Raw genomic sequence first — 20,629 nt, 5'->3', positions numbered from 1 at the left:
AAAAGAGAAAAAAAAAAAAAAATCAGCACTGCCACAGCAGGAGAAAGAGCAGGTTGCGCCTTTTGGAGAAACGAAGAAAAAGTCTGCTCTCCCGCCCAGGAAATCCAGGGGCTCCGGTTTACAAAGAGCCACCCCGCAACCTCGGCTCCAGCCCTGCTCATGCAATGCAGCAGGCAGGAGAGCTCATCCCTTCCCAGCCTTCAACCTGATGCCGTTCCCAGCGGCCGCGATGCCTTCCCCGCTCGGGTGGGGGGTCCCGACGTGCCTTCCCGCCGCCGACCCGCTGCCCCGGGGGGGTGCGGGCCCGCTCCAACCCCCTGTCCCCTCCCCAAATATCCGTCCCCCGCCGGGAACGCCCGGCCGGGGCGCAGGGCGGACACAGACGCACGGCGGAGCAGGAAAGTAAGTTGCCCAAATTGTTTCCTCACGGGCTTCGCCCCTGCCCCGGCGGCGCGGGGGGCGGACGAGCGGCCCACGGCGGGGCGCGGACACGCGTGGGCGCGCCGGGGAAAGGTGCGCGGCTGCGGGGCGGGAGGGAACACCAGGCGCGGGGAGGGGGGGGGGGGGGAAGCAAGCGTTCCCGATCTCCCCCCCGCCCTCCCCTCCCCGTGTTCGCCTCCCAGAAAGGCAGCGGAGGTTCAGCGGCGGGCACCGGGTCTGGCCTCCGCTGACCCCCGCGCCCACCCGCCCGCCGCCTCCCCCCGTCCCGCGGGTGGTGGTGGTCGTGGAGGTGGTGGTGTGGGGGGGGACGGACACCCCGCACCGCCCTCCGGCCCCGGCCGCCCGGTACTCACGGCGCCCTCCTCGCCGCCGCTCCCGGCGTTACCCCATGCAACCACCGGCTGCTTCTACACCGGCTCGGGGGCTATAAGCTCTTTTAAACTCCAGCACATAACCCATGTGACCGCAGAAGCCACTGGTAAGGAGCGCCGGGGAGCCAGCGATGAGCTCAGCCCGCACCCCCCGGCACAGCGCCGCGGACGCGCTCCCGGCCCCGCCGCGCGCGCCCGCCCCACGCACGCACACACACACACGCGCGCGCGCGCACACACACACGCACCCACCCACCCCCCCCCACGCACACCCCCACCACCACCACCCCCCACGCGCGGCCGCCGCCGACCACGCGCGCCCTGGCCCACGCCCCTGCGGACACGCAGCCTCTCCCTCCCCGCGGATGCTGAGCCGGAGGGAGGCAGAGCACACGCGCGCACACGCGCGCACACACTCACGCACACACACACACGCACACACCCACCCCCCGCGCAGATGCGCACGGCGGAGCACACTCGTGAAAGCGCCGTGAGCCACACGCGCGCGCACCCCGCCGCACACAGCACAAGTCCCTGCGTGTGCACGGGCAGGGGGCAAGCCCCAACTCCCCCCCACCTCCCCCGAGGTGCAGACCCGAGCGAAGGCAGCACGCTCGCAGCCCCACTGCGTGCACGTGCACGCTCACGCCTGGCCCGCACGCACACGCCGCCTCGCACAAGTGCACCCTCCGCACGCTGCCCCCCCAGCCTCCCCCCCATCGAGAGATGCAGACCCAAACGAAGGCAGCACGCTAACAGTTGCACGCACACCCTCACACACACACACACAAACACACCCCGCTTGTGAGTGCCACACCCCCTTGCACAAGCACCCTCTCCAGAGTGCACAACGAAAGCGCCGCACGCAGATGCAGACCGAAATGAAAGCACTGCGCGTGCCCCTCTCACACACACACACACACTGCGCACACTGAACTGAACGCGCAGCGCGCACGAGAGACTCTGCTCGCACACCCTCTTGCACGACCGATGCGCAGGCAAGGCCGCCTGCCCACACGTGCACCCACCTTTCCCACTCGAGTGCAACCCCCTGGCGCGTGCCGAACTAAGCCCACCCTGCCCATCCGTTGCACACCCGTGGCCGTGGGGTCCCCCCACGGCGTGCGGGGTCACCCCGTTTCCCATCGGAGGTAAAGACGGTGAGCTGTCGCACACGTGGGGGGGGTCTGCAGGGCAAAGAGGACAGGTATCCTCTTGTGCCATGCACGACGACTCCGGACAAGGCAGAAGCCGAAGGGATGGCCGCTCCAGCCGTGGCACGATGGAATTCGGGAGCGCCGGGACGAAAGGTGCCAAGGGGTGGACGGGAGCCGGGTGTGAGGCATTGGTGTGCAAAAGGCTGGGACAGGCAGGCCTGGCCGGGCAGGTGCAGGCGTGTGCTGCTGGGGCACGCCAGCAACACGTGTGAGAAGGCAGAGCTGGCAGGCAGAGGGCTTCGCTGCGAGCTGAGTTATGGAAAATGACTCTTTCCAAGGAATTGCTAAAATTAAAGCGGCAGCGAGGCCAAACGAGCAGGAGCCAAAGGGAAGGGTGAGCAAGGACAACCGAGCAGCCTCGGGGTGAGGAAGGGCAGGGTGGGCAAGAGGCCGAGGAGAAGGCATCCTCGGAGGGCTCCTACCTCCCCCCAGCTCCCGCTGCCAGCACAGGCAATTGCAAACACCCAGGGGGTTGAACTGGGGAAAGGCTGATTGGCACCATGGTGACACTGGCTGCGGGGTGCCATGGGGTGGGGGGGTCTGCGAGGAATAGCCCTTCCGAGCCACATCCCCCACTTGGCTGCCAGCGTACAGATAAATACCTCTGTTTCCCCAGCCTGGAAGAGACAAGTGCCCGTGGAGAAGCAGCCTGCTCACTTGCCAGGGGCTAGTTGCCAGGGAGGGGCAGAGACCGGTGCTGATGGGGGCTTGTTGGGGAGCCCTGCAGAGCCCTACAAGTCGTTATGGGAGTCCTCTGCCCTGGCCCCCACCCCAGGGGCTGTGGAAAGGCTGGGGTGCTGCTCCCTGGACATCAGCATTCGGGTCGGCAGTAAGGGCTGTTTCAGCTTCCAGATATCTGAGCGTTCCCAGCACAAATCCCCGTGACTCAGGAAACAACACATGCGAGAAAACTCTGCAGAGAGGACTTGGGAGAAATACTCCTATTGGCATGTTCCCACTTTCCCTGGCATCCCAGGACTTCTCCTGGGCTGCAGAAAACAACAGTAGTAACAACAACAACAACAACACTTTCTTCCTGATCTTCCTGTAAAAGTTTAAAAAAAAAAAAAAAGAGAAGGTTATCTTTAGGCAAACCTACAAAAGCCGATCTGTTTTCTTCCAACTAGATGTATGTTGATCAAATTAAAGATACCACCTCTCCCTGCAGCCCTGGCCTCACACAGACAGTGTCACACAGGCGGAGGAAGGGGGCTGGGTGGAAGCCAGGTTTCGTCTAGTTTTTCATTGATGTTACTAAAAGCCACTATTAATTGGATGGAAATAATGATGTTTTGTCTCAGACAGAGGTCCACAATAAATTATCTGTTTATTGTTACTGGTTTTGTCCATGAAGAATAACGAACATGTTGGGGCTCTGGGGGCGTTTGTGGTAGATAATAGCAGATCCTGAAAAAACAGGATGGAAAACTAAGGGCAGAAAGGGGATGTGTCCAAGGCTGTTCAGCAGGTTGCAGCAGAGCTGCAGAAAGACCCTCCTGCCCAGAAACTCTGGACCAGATGGAAATAGTCATGAAATGGAAGAAGAGGAAAGAAAATCCCAACCCTTTTTTCTTACTCTTCATCCCTCCAGCCCTGCTGTCAGCCAGGATCAGGGCTGAAAAAGAAGGACTAAAGGCTGTGTCAGTTGCTTGAAGCAGCAGCTCTCAGATGCCACGGGGAAACATGTCAGGAAAGCAGGTGGTTTCACGGGGACAGGGATGGAAAGATGCCGCAGCACCAATAGGTCCAGGAGGAGAGCTGGACCCAAGGAAATGATTCACCGCTAGCTTACAAGCCAGGATCAGGCCATCACTGTGGGCTGCTTTTCCCATCCACTGTATCCCAATGGGAGCCAATCAGATAAAGCAAGGGGCTCATCACAAGCCTGTACATGGATGTGCAACCAGGCGACTGTCACCAAAAACATCGCTCTACCCCATTGCATGCTGCCCACTTGCCTCCAGCAGCAGTGGTACCCCAAGCAGGAGAGCGGATGCTCCACAGCTGCATGGCGAGAGTATGACAAAGCTGAGCCATGGTCAGATCCTGAACTTTTGGGGCTGGACTTGAACAGCTGTAAAGAAACACAGATCCCTTGGACATCTGGGGCCAAAGCTCAGGGGACAGCATTTGCCTGGTTGTACCCCAAAACTGAGTATATATAAGGCAAGAGTCTGAGCCAGTGTCTTTCCAAGCTGTTTATTTGATACTTCATGGCAAACATCTGACTAAATTACTCACACTCACAGATTATCCAACCATCGGGAGAGCTGATTGAATGATTACTGGTGAATCATTTGTTCAAAGTAAAATGCCCAAATTCCTACACTGAACTACTGGCAGGCAACACGCAGACGAGTTTCAGTCCTCCAAAATCCCTGAGTTCACATCAGCCCCTAAGACTGCACTCCTCGCTCACGGCTTCCCCAAAATATCCGCCCCCTGCCCGACCCCTTGCTACCGGCAGGAGCAAGGTGAATGGGAGACGTGGGGAACCATTCCTTGAATTCCTGCTGGACTTCAGGCAAACAACAACACAGCAGGCTGAGCTAGGAGCCTTGTCTCTCGCCTTTGCACAAAAGAGATTCTCCGGGGGGGGGAAAACCCCACAACAATGGTGAGGAAACGTACAGGGTAGGCAAAGAAAGCAGCTGACCTGGCATGCCACAGCCCAGAAAAAAGTACAAATGATCTTGCAAAGAAGCAGGAAAAGATGGGAGCTATGGAGCCGACGAGCTTTTTACCAGCCCGATTTAATCATCTTCTCAGCAAATGCTCCCCACGAGGAACAAGAGGGGAAAGCAAGATCATGAAAAGATTGCAGGCAAAGGGAAGTCTGCCGGTACTCCTGGACTGATTAAAATTCCTCAGGACTCATGGCAAGAGAGATTATTTATGTAAAACTTCACCTTGTCTTTATTACATTTGCCAAACTTCTTCCTGTGTAGATAGTGGGGAATGGCAGGAGGTGCGTGTGAAAGACAAAGGTGGAGATAGTAAGTACAGGACTTGGCTGTATCCTTCCAGCCTGTTACCCATTTGCCTGGGAATGCTGATGGTGGTGAGCGTCTGTGTGCATGCACACAGCAAGGTGTGAGCAAGGAAAGGCCGTGGGGACCTCCCAGAGCCTGGACAGAGTGTGGTGTGGCCATATGTGCGTGCAAAGGTTTGCGTGGGAGAAAACCACGTCCTTGGATCCAACCCTCATCACGGGCATCAAATGGCTTGGATGTGCGTGATTAGCATGATTTGGGATGCAGAGGAGTGCAGAAGGAACGAGGTCCCACCAGTCAGCTAAAATAATGTGAGTAAGTTTCCATGTGCAGCAAGGATGTCAAGTTCGGTGCATGCTGTTATCAAACTGCTCCTGGAAAACAGAGATTGGCATATGGCGAGACCCCTCGCTGCTACTGCCGGGTAAGATTTCGATGACAAAGTACCGCCTGACACCTGTTATAAATAACGTCCATCCCATCACCCACTCAGCACGTGGCCCACTGCTGCCAGCTCCTCACTCGGAAGAGGCTCAGCGTGGAATGAAAGCCATATTTAAAATACATTTTCGCATATGTCTTTCTGAGCAAGGAACAACAGGAGAGAGGGGTCTGGAAAAGGTTTCCCCAGCGCTTTTTTCCCTTGGTGCCACAAGCACAACCCCATATAACCTCAGGCAAGCATCAAGACCTTACAGCAATCATGTTTTGCATCACTGTTTCTTGAATATCCTGAATTAAAGGATAGGTGTTGCAACGCTCCTGGAACTGGGAAATTAGCACCAAGATCCTGTGGTTTTGCCATGTGGGGTGTTTTTCCCGCCATGGATCAGGACATCTTACAGGGGTGGGCCCGTGCTGTCCCACTGTCAGGATTGGGCACCACAGAGGTGTCCAGAGGGAAGTGGCTGGCACGAGGAACACACACAGGCTAGTGCGCATCTTCAGGAGGGGACCCAGGCATCCTGCCTCCAGCCGCTCCTGCACCAGGACTGCACCCGAACCACCATAGGGTCTGCAGTCTTTTACATATGGCAGAGGTGCCTTCATTGCCATTGAAAAAGCAAGGATGTCCTGATGGTTATGGCTTTTGCTTCGATTGGGAACCCCTGACGCAAAACCCTTCCAGTCACTAGCCATGTGTGAGCACATCCCAATCTGTGGCCCATACTGGCATGGCTGGTTTGTCCCCCATGATCTCTGTGCGGATTAACACCTTGAGGCAGGCCAGCATCTGCTGCAGCATGGCTCCTTGCTCTGGTTGCGGGACTGGCTTCTATCAGGAATCATCTTCCTTGCATAGAAAGCAGAAGCCAGGGATTAGAGCAGTTTGAAGTTTTTTAGCATGAAAAGGTTGGGTTTAAAAGAAAAAAGTGAAAGAGCTGCTTTTTGAATGTCTTTTGGTGAGGTATTTGCAAACCCCTGCCCCCACGATTTTCAAAAGATTTTTTTTTTTTAAGGGGGGGGAGATTAATTCTGTTTCACTTTCTTTTTGCCTTTAACTGAAAAGCATGATTCCCCCAGAAACCCACATTTGGGGTAGATATAATATTGCAGTTAAAAAAATTCTGGGAAATGTCAGGAAAAATCAAAGGTGACTCAGTTTCAAACTCTGCAAGTCAGAAACACCTGGGAAACATCAGTGCTGGGTGCGGGGAAGCAGGGGAAGAGAGGAGGGGGAGCTACCCATCTCTGCCAGCAGCCCTCATGAGATCCTGTTTGCTGCATTCGGGGTGGAGTGCCACAGTGGGAAATCACCATCCCAGATATGATGCCTGGAAAGAGATGCCACCACCGCCTCCATTCCTATGCCCCCCACTATTTGGCTCTCAATGAGTATTAACCTTTCAAAGATGCATTTCTTGTAATGATTTGCTGGGTTTGTCCTCCTCAGCCTTGAGGGTAAACTCCTATAAGCCCCGAAGCTCAATCAAGCAAGTGAAACCCTTGTGGGCTAACACCCATCGACACCCCATAGCTCCTTGGTGCCTCTACGTGGGGCATGTCTGTACCATGAGGATAAGTGGCTCCTGTAGTCACTAATGAAGACAGTATGGACACAGCTATGCACCGTATAGCCCTTATACAGCAAAGGAGATATAGCCCCCCCTTATTGCTGCTCCTGCACCCTCTGCCATCTTCCTCCATGTCCTCTCCTTCATTAGCCATGTCCCAGCCATCCCTTCCTTCAGCCTCACTGCTGCTAGGACCAAACTGGACAAATGTTTGCTTTCCTCTCCCACAACCTGGCAAAATCACAGGGCGTTAAGCACACCTGCCTGCTTACCCCATGTTGAAATGTTTCAGTTGTGACCCTTTAACACTGCTTTTTTTTTCAGTTATAAATTAATTTGGGTCCTGCTCAAAAAATGAGAAGCAGACCCTTTCTTTGCAAAAATGCCAGAATGGGACATTAAGACAATTTGTATAATTGCTTTTTATCATCGCCCCAGAGCAGGAAGGGCACCAACACGTTCCTGTTCTCAAAACTTCAGTTTTGAGAATTTCCAACTGAAAAACATCTTCCCCCCCCCCCCCAATGGTCTCAAACAGCTTCAGCGTGGACTCTTTTATCTGAGCCCAAACACATCTGTTTTCACAAGAGAATTGATGGGTGTCTTCTCACTGGGTTTGTGTGATATCACCTGTTTTGGGAACACCTTGCTGCCTGGGACAATACACTGCTGGGGAGCAGAAACACTGGTCCTGGGAGCATTCAGTAACTATCATCTGCTGAGAAGACCTAATGGTCCAGCTATTCTCCCTGAAACACAAAACTATCCCAACCAGAACTGTTCAGCTGTGACTTCCTGCAAGGTGTTGAAAAATCTGGCAGGGTGTGGAAAAGCCCATGAAATTTCCTTGGATAATTGGGTTGGCATCACAAAAGGCTGCTGAAATTTCTCAGTTTTGTCCAGGTGGAGATTCAAGCTCTCATGAGAAACAAGAAAGTCTGCACCTCCCCCAGTACCTCGATGCAAAACAGAGAGTTAGCAAAACTTCAGGTGCTGTAAATTTTGATTCCTTGACAGCCACTTTAGCAAAACTTCCCACCTAGAGGGGGGAAATTCATTATACTTGCACAGGTTATTGTTTGAACTGAAAAAAAGTTCCCATGGAAGTTTTGGGTAATTTTGGAACTGGAGGAAGCTGCAGTTGAAATACTGATGCTCCAGAGGGTTCGAGGCGGGGTCTGAGGCTGCAGACCCCCTGCATGGAGAGGGCTGCCTTCATCCCCTAAGGACAGGAACAGACTTTTCCCCCCTCCATCCCTCTTTGCTCGGATGCTGATAGAGATATGCCAGCTCTTTCCAGCCATCTCTTGCGCGCCCACTGCCTCGTTAGCAGCAAGCTTCGCTTGGCACGAAAGAAATGCTAATAAGCGGAGAGGATGCAGCCATCACAGGTGACAAGAGGAGAATTTTTCCAGCAGGTCTCAGGGGAAGGAGGAGAAAATACAAATAAAAGGACTCTTTTGCTTCGGCAACTCCTGCCACCCTCGGTGTGCCGCGGCATAATTCTCCTTGCTTGCAGTGCCATCTCCCGGCAGGGCCTGCTCGGGGACCGCCGGAGGATGCTCTGCGCTTGCCGAGCGGCTGTGGGGGGCGAGGGTGGGCGCCTATTTCGGGAGGGCAATGCTCAGCCTGGGCTGCTTCCCCCAGCCTGCCAGGGGGAGGCTGAGCACCGAGGGGCTGAGCTTGCAAGGAAAACAAACAAACAAACAACCCCCAACCCCCAGTTTTCTCAGACCTTTTCCTGCATTAATATAAGAGATGCCTCGTATGAGGGGCCTCTGAATGAGACAAGCTTTCTCTGACATGTAGCGTGACAGAGACCCTTGCTAAATCTGATGCCTGGACAGAAAGGGAAGAGTAATGCTGGACATTGCAGCATGGTGTAAATGAGAAGCTCTGAGGGTGGCCGTGTGCTGTCCCTACATCCTTCCCCTGTCATTTGCCTGTTCTTGCAGCTATGTGGAGAACCAAGGGCTTGTACTTCTCCTGTGTCTGCAGAGTATCAAGCAGTGGGCTCTGGGCTCTGCAGGCACTCCTGGGAGAGCAGCAGTCATATGGAGGAGGAGAAGAGTTCAGAAGCACTAGTTTCCACCCCTACAAGTGGCCTTTGCTCCATCGATGGGTTTGAGCACCAGTTTTGCTTCTGGGAGTGTGTACTTGAACTTAGGAGTGTGGGGGCTTTCATCTGAGACCTGCAGTGGCTGCTGCAGCAGAGGTGTACTCAGCACAGGACCTGGCTTCTGTTGTGAACTGGCCCTGGAACATCTGTGGAGAGAGAAGAGGGGGTAGAAGGTACCCACGAGCCAGCTGGTAAGGCTAGTCTCTAGTCTTCGCTCAAGGATACACAGCCCGTCAGATAAGGAAGACAGAGGCAAGAGGAGAGATCAGGGAACAGAGAAGCAACCAAATTTCCTTGTGGGGCTGGGACAGCCCAGACTTCAGTGTGCCAGATCCCAACTTGTCCCCACCAGTGGTCCTGCTCAGCTCTGTCTGTGCCCAGGTCAGCAACGTCCCATATGTGTATCCCATGGGCTGGATTCTTCCCACAAGCTCCTGCTACCTCTGAGTTGGCCAGGGAGCAAACTGCAATTTAGGACTTTGCCTTTCATTGCTGCTTAGCGCCTCCCAAATATTTGGATCCTGTTGGGGCCAGAGAAAAGATGCCTTCGCACACCTACCCCCCCCCCCACCAGCACCATTTGAAGCCCATGCTATGAATATACCGCAGCCCTGGTACATGGGTTGTAACAGCTCCTGCCATGTCACTTGCTACAGTAATAAGTGATAAATAATTGCTGTGACCTCACCTGTAGACCACAGCTGTACTTAGAGACCTCTGTGGATGTCAGGGCTCTGGGCGAGGTGTGCTGGGTACTGATGGCTGTCCCCACAGTGCTAATTAAGGTAGGGATGGAAACAAAAGCACATCAACTCTTATTTTCAGGTAATGGTCTGAGAGGAGAGGGGTGAGAGCATTTTGCCAAGCAGTGAAGATCAAGGTCTTGGATTCCCTCCCCTTCTCTTCTGGCTCAGTGTTTTGGCTTTTCCTCCTGGCATATCCTTCATGATTTGGGAGCCCTGCGCCCAGAAGTGGGTGCAGAAGTGGGTCCTCACTATCTCTGGGGCAAGCACGAGGCATCCTTTTATTCAAGGACTTTATAAGTCAGCTTAACCTCCACTTATGGACCACAGAAAAGCATGGGAGACTTGCCATTCTCTTGACCTCTCTGTATCAATACAGGCTGTTTTCCTAAAAGAGGTACAAAAGTCCTGTGCGTGATGCAGGAGTCCTCAGGCTGGCAGGAGGGACCAGGTTTGCACCAAACAAGAAGTCAGACCAGATGATCAGAATGGTCCTCGCTGGCCTTTAAGTTTATGAATACTGTTTAAAGGCTTGGGACCTCTGCTTCGGTCAGTTGGTTTAAGCAAAAAACCTTTGAATTTCAGTTGCTTTCCCATTCAGTTAAATCCCAATTCAATTTCTTCTGGACAAGTTTATCATCTTATTCCTGCCAGCCAGGCGCTTTAATCTCTAACATTGTCTTCTTTCACCCATCTAGTTCAGGCTGCTTCAGCCTTTTTCAAGCAAAGCCAGATGAAAAGGGCCATCTTGGGACAGGCAGCTCTGCCTGGCAGCTTGCCCCCAAACCCTATGTCAGCACTGCCAGAAGCAGGCAGGGATTGTGGGGCTGGTTAGCACCATGATCACAACCATGTCAATACCCTGTATCCCAAACAACCTTAAAACTAAAGCAGGGAGGGAGAGGAATGCCAGCGATAGATTAGTCTTGGCTGCTGACAGGGAATCAGCCAGGCAAGAAAAAGAACTGGAAAAAGGAGCAAGATGAGATATGAATGCACTCAGCTGCAAGGGAACAATGTTTCTTGTACCAGCAATGAACGTGGCAACATGAAAAGGCTTTGGATGTAAGCATCCCCATTTTTTAAAGTATGGTCCTGCTGCCACTATAGCACCATGTGCTTGCAGATAAAGGGTGTTTGGGAGGAGTGTGACAAGCGGGAGCACAGTTCCCCAAGTAATTTCATTTCTTCCACAGAGATCTGCAGTATGGTAGCAGACAGCACAGGCTGCACCACCATCTTGCAAGGGATGTGGTCAGCACAGCATGCACCAAAATCTTGGCCTTTGCTTAGGGAGGACTGTGAATGAATGAAGGTCCTCTGATGGTTTCCTCGTGGACCAGAGCTTTCTCCTCTTGCAAAGGCTGCTGAGGGCATCTGCCAGCCTTGGGCTGCAGAGCAGAGGTGAGGAAGGGAATGCAGCTGGAAACAGGCAGCAACATGGTGCAGATGGGGTCTGGAGGCAGCTACACATGCGATGAGCTGGCAGAAATAGTTAATTCAAGGAGGAGGAGATGACACTTCCAGGAAAACTTCAGTGCCTGGAGTCTTGGGCGCATTGACACTCTATGGGCTGGTCCTGCGGCACCTCTCAGCAGCACAGCTCTTGTGTTCCTCTACCTTGTCTCCATCATCAGATATATGCAGGGCTATCCTGTGCTTACACCTGGGGGATCCTGATTTCAAAGCACCCCCCATGAGCCCTTCTGCAGCACTACCAATCTGCCTTGGATGCAGGACAAGGACCGCATCTCCCATGACATGGATGAGGCAATTCTCTATGCCAGGCAAAGCACAGGGCAAGCAGAGGATGTGGGAAGTGATACATTAAAGCCCTATTTATTGTCTATCCACCACCCAGACAACATGGGTGGGAAGAGCACAGACACCACAAGCATTAAAAGTCTTTCTGCTGGGAGAGCCTTTCTCTGCTCAAGCTTGTCTCAGCAAGCAGCAGCTCTCGATAAAACTCTTTCAGCAGTGCTGATGGCTGACTGAAGCAGAGCAGCAAACACAACCCCAGCAGGAGACCGTTTAGGTTATTATTTTAATTAATTGCACATGTAGCTAAACTGAAAGAAAAATAGAGACGTGACACCCAATTATTCAAATCAGTTCCTGCCAGTCACACACTGCTGCTGCTACCACAGTCCCAGCGCGAAGCTCTGCCCTCTGCTACCTCCAGAAATGCCAGAGATTTGCATCTCAAGGTTGGCAAGATGTTGTCTTGCAATGTTTCTTGCTGTGCAAAAGGGATGAGGAGTTGTAAATCTACCAGCGTGGTCCCACAAGGGATTGCATTTCCTAGAGCCAGTGAATTAACATTTCCTATGGCAGAGTTTCCCCCCAAAAGCCTCATTCTTCACAGTGCAGCACAGACTGCTCCAGACAAGCTTCCCGGTGACCCAGGGAGACACTGGAAGATGCAGCCCCATAGGCAGGAGAAGGACTCAGAACAAGCATTGGGCTCCTGAAGGGAAATACCCTCAAAGCAATGTCTAGCTCCAAGGAGATGCTTACCCAGCTACAATCTCTTGGGATGAGTTCAGAAAGTTAAAGCAGAGTGCTTTAGGCTGGGAAAGCTGCAAGTTTTCTTCTGTAGTGACCAAAAATGTGAAAATGAGACTGTCAGGCTTTTCAGGACTTGAGCTTTTGAACATAAGTCCCCCTCTGGAGCAGGTGTTGCCGGGTTTTACAGCTGCCCGTTCCTGTTCTCCCACCGTGGGTGCAGACTTGCCTATTTCTGTTCAGTGGTGCCAGGCACAAATCCCTCTTTAGCTCCCAAGCAGCAGCCCTGGGGCTGTGATCCCCAAATGGTCTCTTAGTGAGCAGGGTGGTTTCCTGATTTCCTGCAGCACGTTTCCCCCAAAGCAACAGCTCAGTGAGGTCTCTGGTGATGCCTCCGCTGGAGAAAAATCAGAGATTTCAGTAGAATGAAAAATTCCCATCTCGGGTCACCTTTGATGTGTCTGTGAAGCCCAGTGAGGCCACCCATCAGAGTGCTCATCCCAGCCCAGCTCAGCTCTGAAGCTTCTTGGGGTGCAGCGCTTTCCCCTGTACCTAAGCCATGCCCCTGGCACCCAGTGGGGATGAGAGCTGCACCAGCAAAACCAGGCAGACCCTGTCCCCAGGAGACCCGCTGCCTGAACTTAGCAGGTGAATGGGTAATTTGCCTGATTTTATTCTATTTTTTTTAAATAAATCTGGTGCAATCTGGTGAGCTGCCTGTGCCTCTGCATCATTAGCTCAGTGAGGCAGGGGACAGGCTCTCCCCTATGCTGCAGGTATCAGCTACTTCTTCACTCCAACCATCTAGCTTATTAACAAGTCCAATTAAACTGCCAGCCATGCTTCCCCATTTGCATTTTCCTTTGAAGTTTGCTCCTTGTATTTGAGACCTGGAAAAGGTCTGGCGTGCTCCAAAAACAGTTGCTTTTTTCCAACTATGCTAGTTAGTCTGATGGTAGTTGAATTTCCCTTAAACTCTGGTTTTGGCTAGGTGCTTCAATTGTCACAGCAATGAAACCACTGCCACCTTCTTCCTACGTGTGCAGGTAGTTTCTTGTTGCATTATTCACAGCTACCTCCTGGCTACCTGTTGGTCCTCTGCCTCCACCCACTGTGTCTCACCCCATGGTTTCAAAGTAAGCCCTTCAGAGCAGATGCTCTCCCTGGGTTGCGCTGTGCAGAGATCGGGGAACAATTTTAACCATCCCACTTTAGAAACGGATGGAGTTTAATTAAAGTCATTCCCCTTCTCCTGATAGCCTCTGTCCCAGAGAGGCTGGCTGCAGCAAAAGCAGACTGGCAGGGATTTCCTATAGCCTATATTTCCTATAGGCACCATGTGAGGTCTGCATCTTCATACCTGCTTGGTCTGCCCTGGCACATTGGGAGGAAGACCAGATGGAGAGGCCTGTTTCTACACTTTGGGCACCAACCAGCCTGGGATTGAACGGTCTTTTCCATGGCATGGTTTGCCTCACCACCACCACCACAGTTGCAGTGCAGATGCTGCAGAGCTGGGGGTGATGCCTGCTCCACGGGTGCCCTGCCTGTTGGTATACCGGCAACACATCATCAAAGCATCATTTCGCAGGTAACAGCTTTTTAGGTGAGGCTTTGATCACAGCCAGTTTGATCCCAGACCCCACACCCCTCCTGCCTTCTTCTTTATTGTTACAAAGACATTTTTAAACATTGCGAGTTTTTATTTTTAAATCAGTGCCCTCCTGGAGCGGTGTTATCTCCTCTCCTTCCTGCAGAGCTGGGGCTCGGGTCCTGCCCCACTCAATTCCAAATGTCCCTCAATTTGTAGGGACATTTCACCCTGCCCCAGATTTAAACTACCAATCTGGTGGCTTCTTTAGGGAGGCCAAAAAACCCAGGCTATGGACAGAATTTCTCCTGCAGCCTTCACCGGAGAGATTGTCATTAAAAAATATACCTGCCCAAACCATCCCGCAACTACATACGTAGGTAACCCTGCTTTTCTCAATTCCTTTGTGAATTTAAAAAGACAGCTAGAAACACTTGTAGCCCTTCCTCATGCGCTGTCTGGTCACCAGTGGGGTGATGGACAGGAGGGAGAGGTTTTGGGGAAGCTGGAGGGCTCCTTCCCTCATTGGGGCACCTCTCAAGCCCTGCAGCTGCCCAGTAGTATCTGGGCTTCAGCTCCATTCTGCAGCCTACACTAAGCCCCTTTCCCATAGAATCCCATTGCCCCAGACTCACTGAAATGCAGGGCGAAGCGCAGAACCAGCCTGTCATGCTCAGGTTTATGTACCTCCTGAGCCTGGGGCAGATTTGCAGCAGTTATGGTCGGTCTCATGTGCAGTGAATATGAAGTTAACTGTACCTTCAAAAGCTGCTTTTTCCCTTCTTGAAGTGCTGGGGAAAGTACTCACGTGGAAACCTCAGAAGTCACTCCAGGTCTGCTCTCCTTCGCCTGTGATTAGCTCCAGAGCAAAACAGTCCATCCCTGTCTCCTGCTGAGTTTCCACATGTTCCAGGGCTATTTGCAGCGCCAGATATCACTATGGGGCAGACCAGCCTGCCGTGTGCCAGCCCTGTGCTCAGTCCAGTGCTGCGCCGGGTGTTGGCGATGCTACCACCTCATCAGGACCTTGCTGTATGTGCCTCGGTGGCTTGTGCTGGCCGCTGGCCAGCTCTGCCCAGAGACAGCAGCAAGCACAACCTGCTGGTGTCTCGCAGACAAGCCCTGCTCTTTCCTTCTCACGCAGGGCTGATTCAAAATGGTGGGAACAGACATGAGTCTCTGTGGAATTCCTTAATCCAGAGTCATTCCTGAACAAGGCCAGGGAGAAACTGCTTTCCCGTCTCAGATGTGGAGAAGCGAGGCAGGCCTGGGTGCAGGATGTGCCCCAGACCACGCAGTGACTGAGTGGCACAGACACGAGGAATTGCTGCTGAGCCCCAGCCAGGTGCACCAACCAGCACAGCACCCAGCCTGGCGTCAGCCCAGCTTGGTCCTCCCGGTGCAGACCAGCAGAGCCCTTCCCGGGCCGTGTCCTTGTCCCCACACACGATCCACCTCCAGCACTGGCAAGGCATGCTGAGCCGCGGCTGGGTTATATCGCTCCAGCCCGGGAGGTGCACGAATAAAGTCTTGCAGGCAGATTCATCAATCTCGGTGGCTTACAGCCCAAACAAGCCCGTATCCCATCTTGAAGGAAGCAGGACAATTTTCACTTTTTTTTTTTTTTTTTTTTTATGATGACAAAATCCAGATGGGCTCGTGGAAGTGAGATCCCCAGGCAAATCCTGCTGAGCTGGTGCCTCATGCCCCAACCTCTCAGGGCAGACCAAGGGCTCACTTGCTGGGAGGTTGGATGGATCCCCAGCTTGCCAAATGGCCAAGAATCAGCTCTTGCCAAGTCCACCAGGCTTCCACCAGCCTTTCCTGCACCACCGGTGACTGTCAGCCCAGGCTTACCTCATCTTCCTCATCTTCCTCAACTTCCTCATCTTCCTCTGTACCCAGAACACCCTTCAGTACATGCACTGATGTAGCATTTCTGCTTGGGAGGGCTTAAATAAAGCTCTCTTGCATTACTCCTCAAATGGACAACAGCATCAAAAGAAAAGAAAAAAAAACCCAAACAGCTCTATCACGGGACTTATTGCAGACGCATTACAGGGAAAAAACAGAGAAACTCTTCCAGGGCAGGCCAATTTTCTCCTGCCTCCTCCAGAAAGTGGGTGACCAGTATCAAGATGAACCCAGAGCCCAGCAGACCAGGTAAAAATGCAGCCCCTGCTACAAGGAAGCTCTTCCGAAATCTAAACAGGGAGCGGTGGAAGGAGGAGGAGGAGATGGCCCTGATGGAAAGATGGCTCTGAAGAAGGGCAGGCTTGGCTTGGGACAATGCCTGCGGACGGCTCAGATTTATTTGCAACAGGCAAGTTTTCCAAAACAAAAGGAGAAGAAGCTGTTTCAGTAGAATCCAAACCTTTTGCCAGAAAGGTATCATTCTGGTAACATATTTAGGGGAAACCATTCAATTTGAAGTTTAGATTTATACTTCATATTCTATTGCGACTTGCTCACAATATGTTATGTAATATATATCACACACCCAATTTGCATGCTGAATTTTAATGTAACAAAAATGCTGAAAAAGTGTCATTTCAATTTTCCAGAACAGCCCTGAGGAATGTTTGCTTGACCAGAAATTTACATTTTTTATTCCTATTTGGAACAACAACAACAAAGAGGTCAATATTTCCCACGAAACAGGACTCTGGTGCTCCGACCCGCTCTCCTAGACAGTCTGGGGAGACCGACTTTAAAGGCAAAGCAGGCAAAATACTCTTGATGCTTTCTGTTCCCAGTCCTGTCCTGCACCGTAAGAACTGATGTCTTCAAAAGAAACAGCTCCTCGAAGTCACAGGAAGAGCAAAAACCCTGAAACAGGCCCGCCGTGCCCCGAAACCATTCCTCTTCAGAGAGCACTCCCTCTGGGTAAATGAACTTCAAATAATTCCTCCCTCTCTCCCCCTCCAAAGAAGCCCTAATGACACCTTGTCCGTGAACTTAATGTGTTTTAAACTATCTCCATGCCTGGCCACATACTTGGAATGTCCCCTAAGGACTGCTAAAAAGTCACAAGCAGGAAAAAAAAAAAAAAAGACAAAAGCTTCAGTCTGGGTCCCTGGGCTCCCACCCCCGCGGACGGGAGGGTTTGCCGGTGCTCGGCATTACCTTTTGCACACCCGGGCAAGGCTCCTGGCACATGGAGCCGGGCACGAAAGCCACTCTGGGGCACAAGGCTGGGTTTGAACTTTTCACCATTCCCCCCCCCCCCCCGCCCCCCCCCAACCGTCTTGAGGGGGAATTTTTTCTTTCTGGTTTGAAAAAAATCCCTTCAGGAAATGATTTAGGAGCAGAGAGCATGGTCAGCTAATGGGCTGCAGCTGAGGCAACGCGAGGCTACGCTCCTGTCCCTGCAACGGCTCCCCGGCTTCACATGCATGGGGGCTCTCCCCGTGCACACGCGCGTGCCCGCGCACGCCTGGCACACCCTGGCTCCTTGGCCAGGCAGAGCTGAAAACACTCCAGAAAATAATCAAAATCCCTAAACGCTCTGAACGGCAGCTCCCCTCCATGTGAGTTGTTGAGAAATAGGGACTAAACAACTCGTGCCCTTCCCCTGCAGCACTTGCCATGTGTCCCTGCCGATGTTGCCTTGCCCTTGCTCAATGTGCTCCCAAGTGACCCTACAATAACAAACCAGTGATTGCTGCCCAAAATGCAGCACAGTTCCTGTATCCCCAATCTCTGGGCAGAGCTCTGGGTTGATATCAGGGAGAGTTTGGGGCTGGGAGCATTTATGACTTTCCATCCGTGGGTTGTCCGCTCCCAGAAAAGCGAGCCAGGCTTCAAGCACGAGCAGTACGACAGCAGCCTCTGCCAAGTGCCATCTGTCTGGGAAGCACAAAGACTTCTGAAGTCACAGATTGCCCTGCATTCTCCCCTCACCCCTCCATCACCCGTGCCTTGAATTATCATCTTTATTTCCCTGCTGATTTAGAGAGGCAAATTGCATCTTGCGACAGGGCAGCAATGGCACAGCACCCCAGAGTCCTGGTGGCATAGGTCTCTTCTCTGTTTGTCTTTTGGGGGGAATAATGGTTGAGATACCAACTCCCAAGATACCACATTGTTATTCCAGAGCCCTTGTCTGCCCATTAGTTGCAAAGACAGCTATGGCATGGATGATGGACAGGACACAGGGCAAAGGCATGTTGCTACTGGGAAGGCAACAGGGTAGGTGACATCTGTTCAGGTCCCCATGCTCTCCACTGTGCTTCAGAAGATGGAAGCATCTGCTCTCAGGAAGGAACATCTGTCCGGGGTTCTCCACACTGGCACTTGGACTCCAATGCGCACGTGGACACCTAAATGTGTTTGAAAACCAGTTGTACCTTGTAGGTTGCTCCTAGAAATTATTTCTTTTGAGCCTACCTAATAAAGAAAGCCCCATGGGTGAAGGGAAGCCAGTGCCATGCCTGGCCCTTGAAGAAATCCTGGCATTTCCCACCTGGATCTCCCTAGCTTTAGGTTCACCTTGAGTGGAAAGGATGGATGACTGCCCTCCATCAAGGTAGCAGACGAGAAATGATGAGCCTCCGCTCGAAGGCCAGTGCCACCACCACAGATAAAACCCCTGGAAGTGAGAGATCCATGGGGTATGGTAGAGCCTGGACAATGCAGAGACCCGCTTCTTTGGCTAGCATCCTGCAGCTCTTGGTGGTGTTACAAAGCAGCCCAAACCTCCCTGCCAGCCCTGTCTCCTTAGGCTTTCTGTATTTAATGCAGACCCAGCCCTCCAGACAAAGATTTTCACTTCATTCACAATCTTTCAGGTTCCCAATTAAAAACTGCAAAATTCCCAACATTAAAGCAGGCAACCACGCAAGCCCTAGGGTAATTCTACCATGCGCTAAAAAAAAAAAATAAATCTAGAAAATATTCATTAGAAAAAACGAAAACAATTCCTCTGTCCTTTAGAAAAGCCTTACCATTTCCCAGCTAGCTCAACCCAGATGCTGTAGGAATCAAACTGATCTGCAGAACGAGTCTGGGGCTGTCTCTGGGGAATGTGTCCCTCCATCCCCAAAATGCGTAGCTTCTGCCAGCAGGCAGTGAGGGCTATAGGGCAGGAGAGAAGAGAGCAAGGGCACATGTATGTTTGGGCGAGATGGATGTTGCTTAGGCAAGAGTTTGGCTTCTCTTTTCTTTTTTCCGCAGCTCTGGAGGCTGGAGACAGTGCACGGTTCCTCTGAGACAGGGGCACTGCTGGATGGTGGCTGAGGACCAGGCACTGGGATGGCGCTGGGATGTGGAGATGGAGTGAGAAACCAGAGGGGAGCACCGTGGGGTTGAGCTGGGGCCATGGGGGCTGTGACTGCCCAGGGAGCTCGTGCAGCACTTGCATGCCTGTCCCTCCTCTGGTGCCAGCTGCTTTCTTCTCTGCCTTCCCTGGTCTTTTCCACCAAATTAAATTAACATTGTCTCTCACTGGCTTGCCATGGATATCTATTTATTTATTTTCTTCCAATGTGCCAGCAGGGAAGACTTAAAGTTGCCCAATTTGCTTCCTCCTGCCTCCAGCCAGTCCCATCGTAATTAACAAAACATTGCTGTTAACTCATGTGACACCATCAGGGGGTTGGGGGGCAGAGACACCCCTGGAGCCCGACCTTGTCCTCACTCAGCCATCCCTTCTTTTTGGAGAAGCAAGCAAGGTCTCGATGTGGAGTGATGGGACTGCCACCTCTGCCCTCCTGCATGCCTGCTCTTTCCCTATGCTCAGCTCCTCAGCAGGCGACGAGCTTCTCTGTGGCTGCACAGGCAGCAATGGGAAAAAAAAGAAGGTTTTGTGTTTTGTTTTTTTTTTTTAATTTTAAAATTATGCTTTTAATTTTTTTTCAAACTAAAAATACCCTTTCGTTTTAAAGTTTCCAAGCACAATGCCCTGAAGAAGCAAGAATGACAGATGCTGCCGAGTACAGATGTTTTGCTTTCCTTTTTTTAATTTTAATTAGTAATATTTTCCACACCAAAACTCACAGATGGCTATTCGCGTCCCTGTGACTGGGTCAGGCCAGGACCAGAATGACCTGCTGGGGACATGGCCTAACCACCCTCCAGCACAGTGGTTATATTTAGGCAGGACTTTGTCTCTGCCTTATTAACCTATTAGTTGCCATAGCCTATCTGGGCACATCTGAACTGCCCTCATCCTCATCTCCAAGACCTCCTGCTTCCTTTCACTACAGGTCTTCTGGGCAGTTGGCTCCCCAAATAATTCAGCAAGCAAATGCCTGAGCTGACCCCATCATATGGCTCTTCTCACACCCCTACCTCCACCCTCACATGCACATCCAACCATGCTATGAGATTTTTGGGGGAGACTTCATAATTTCAAACCAATCTTTTGCCTTTCACCCTTTAGATGTCATGTGTGCTTCTCTAACACAACACTGCAACATGCAGCAGGGCAGCAAGGGTGCAGAGACGGGCTCTGGACAACACATGGTGAGATGCTACCACAAGGGTGGCTGAGGACAGCACTGGCGGGGAGGATTTACCCCCTCTTCCCTGGGCTTCATATGCCACATCTGCCTTGCAGAGCAGTGGTGTCTCTTCCCTGCATGGCTCCTGCTTCCCAGTGGGACTCTTTGCTCCAAGAAGCCCTGCTGGA

At 52.3% G+C, this 20,629-nt stretch overlaps 1 protein-coding gene and 1 long non-coding RNA gene across 4 annotated transcripts in view; one reads left to right on the top strand and one right to left on the bottom strand.

Annotated features, from left to right (window-relative positions):
- CNTFR (ciliary neurotrophic factor receptor) overlaps positions 1–2,649 on the bottom strand; it is a 214,230-nt gene extending 211,581 nt beyond the window's left edge. The window contains exon 1 of one of the 3 annotated variants that reach the window (XM_075020556.1): positions 2,632–2,649. The gene's annotated coding sequence lies outside the window, so the exon portion shown is untranslated. Of the gene's footprint in view, positions 1–794; positions 997–2,631 lie in introns of those variants that run through there. The other 2 variants (XM_075020558.1, XM_075020554.1) reach the window with 2 other exon arrangements.
- On the top strand, positions 359–19,549 carry LOC142027002 (uncharacterized). The gene is made up of 3 exons (XR_012648977.1): positions 359–402; positions 16,563–16,884; positions 19,174–19,549. It is a non-coding gene; the product is annotated as an uncharacterized LOC142027002 (long non-coding RNA).
- Positions 19,550–20,629: the final 1,080 nt, after the last annotated feature.

The sequence above is a fragment of the Buteo buteo genome, chromosome Z, assembly GCF_964188355.1.
Source record: "Buteo buteo chromosome Z, bButBut1.hap1.1, whole genome shotgun sequence".
In the NCBI taxonomy this organism is placed as follows: Eukaryota; Metazoa; Chordata; class Aves; order Accipitriformes; family Accipitridae; genus Buteo; species Buteo buteo.
This window is presented reverse-complemented; position numbering and strand designations above follow the sequence as displayed.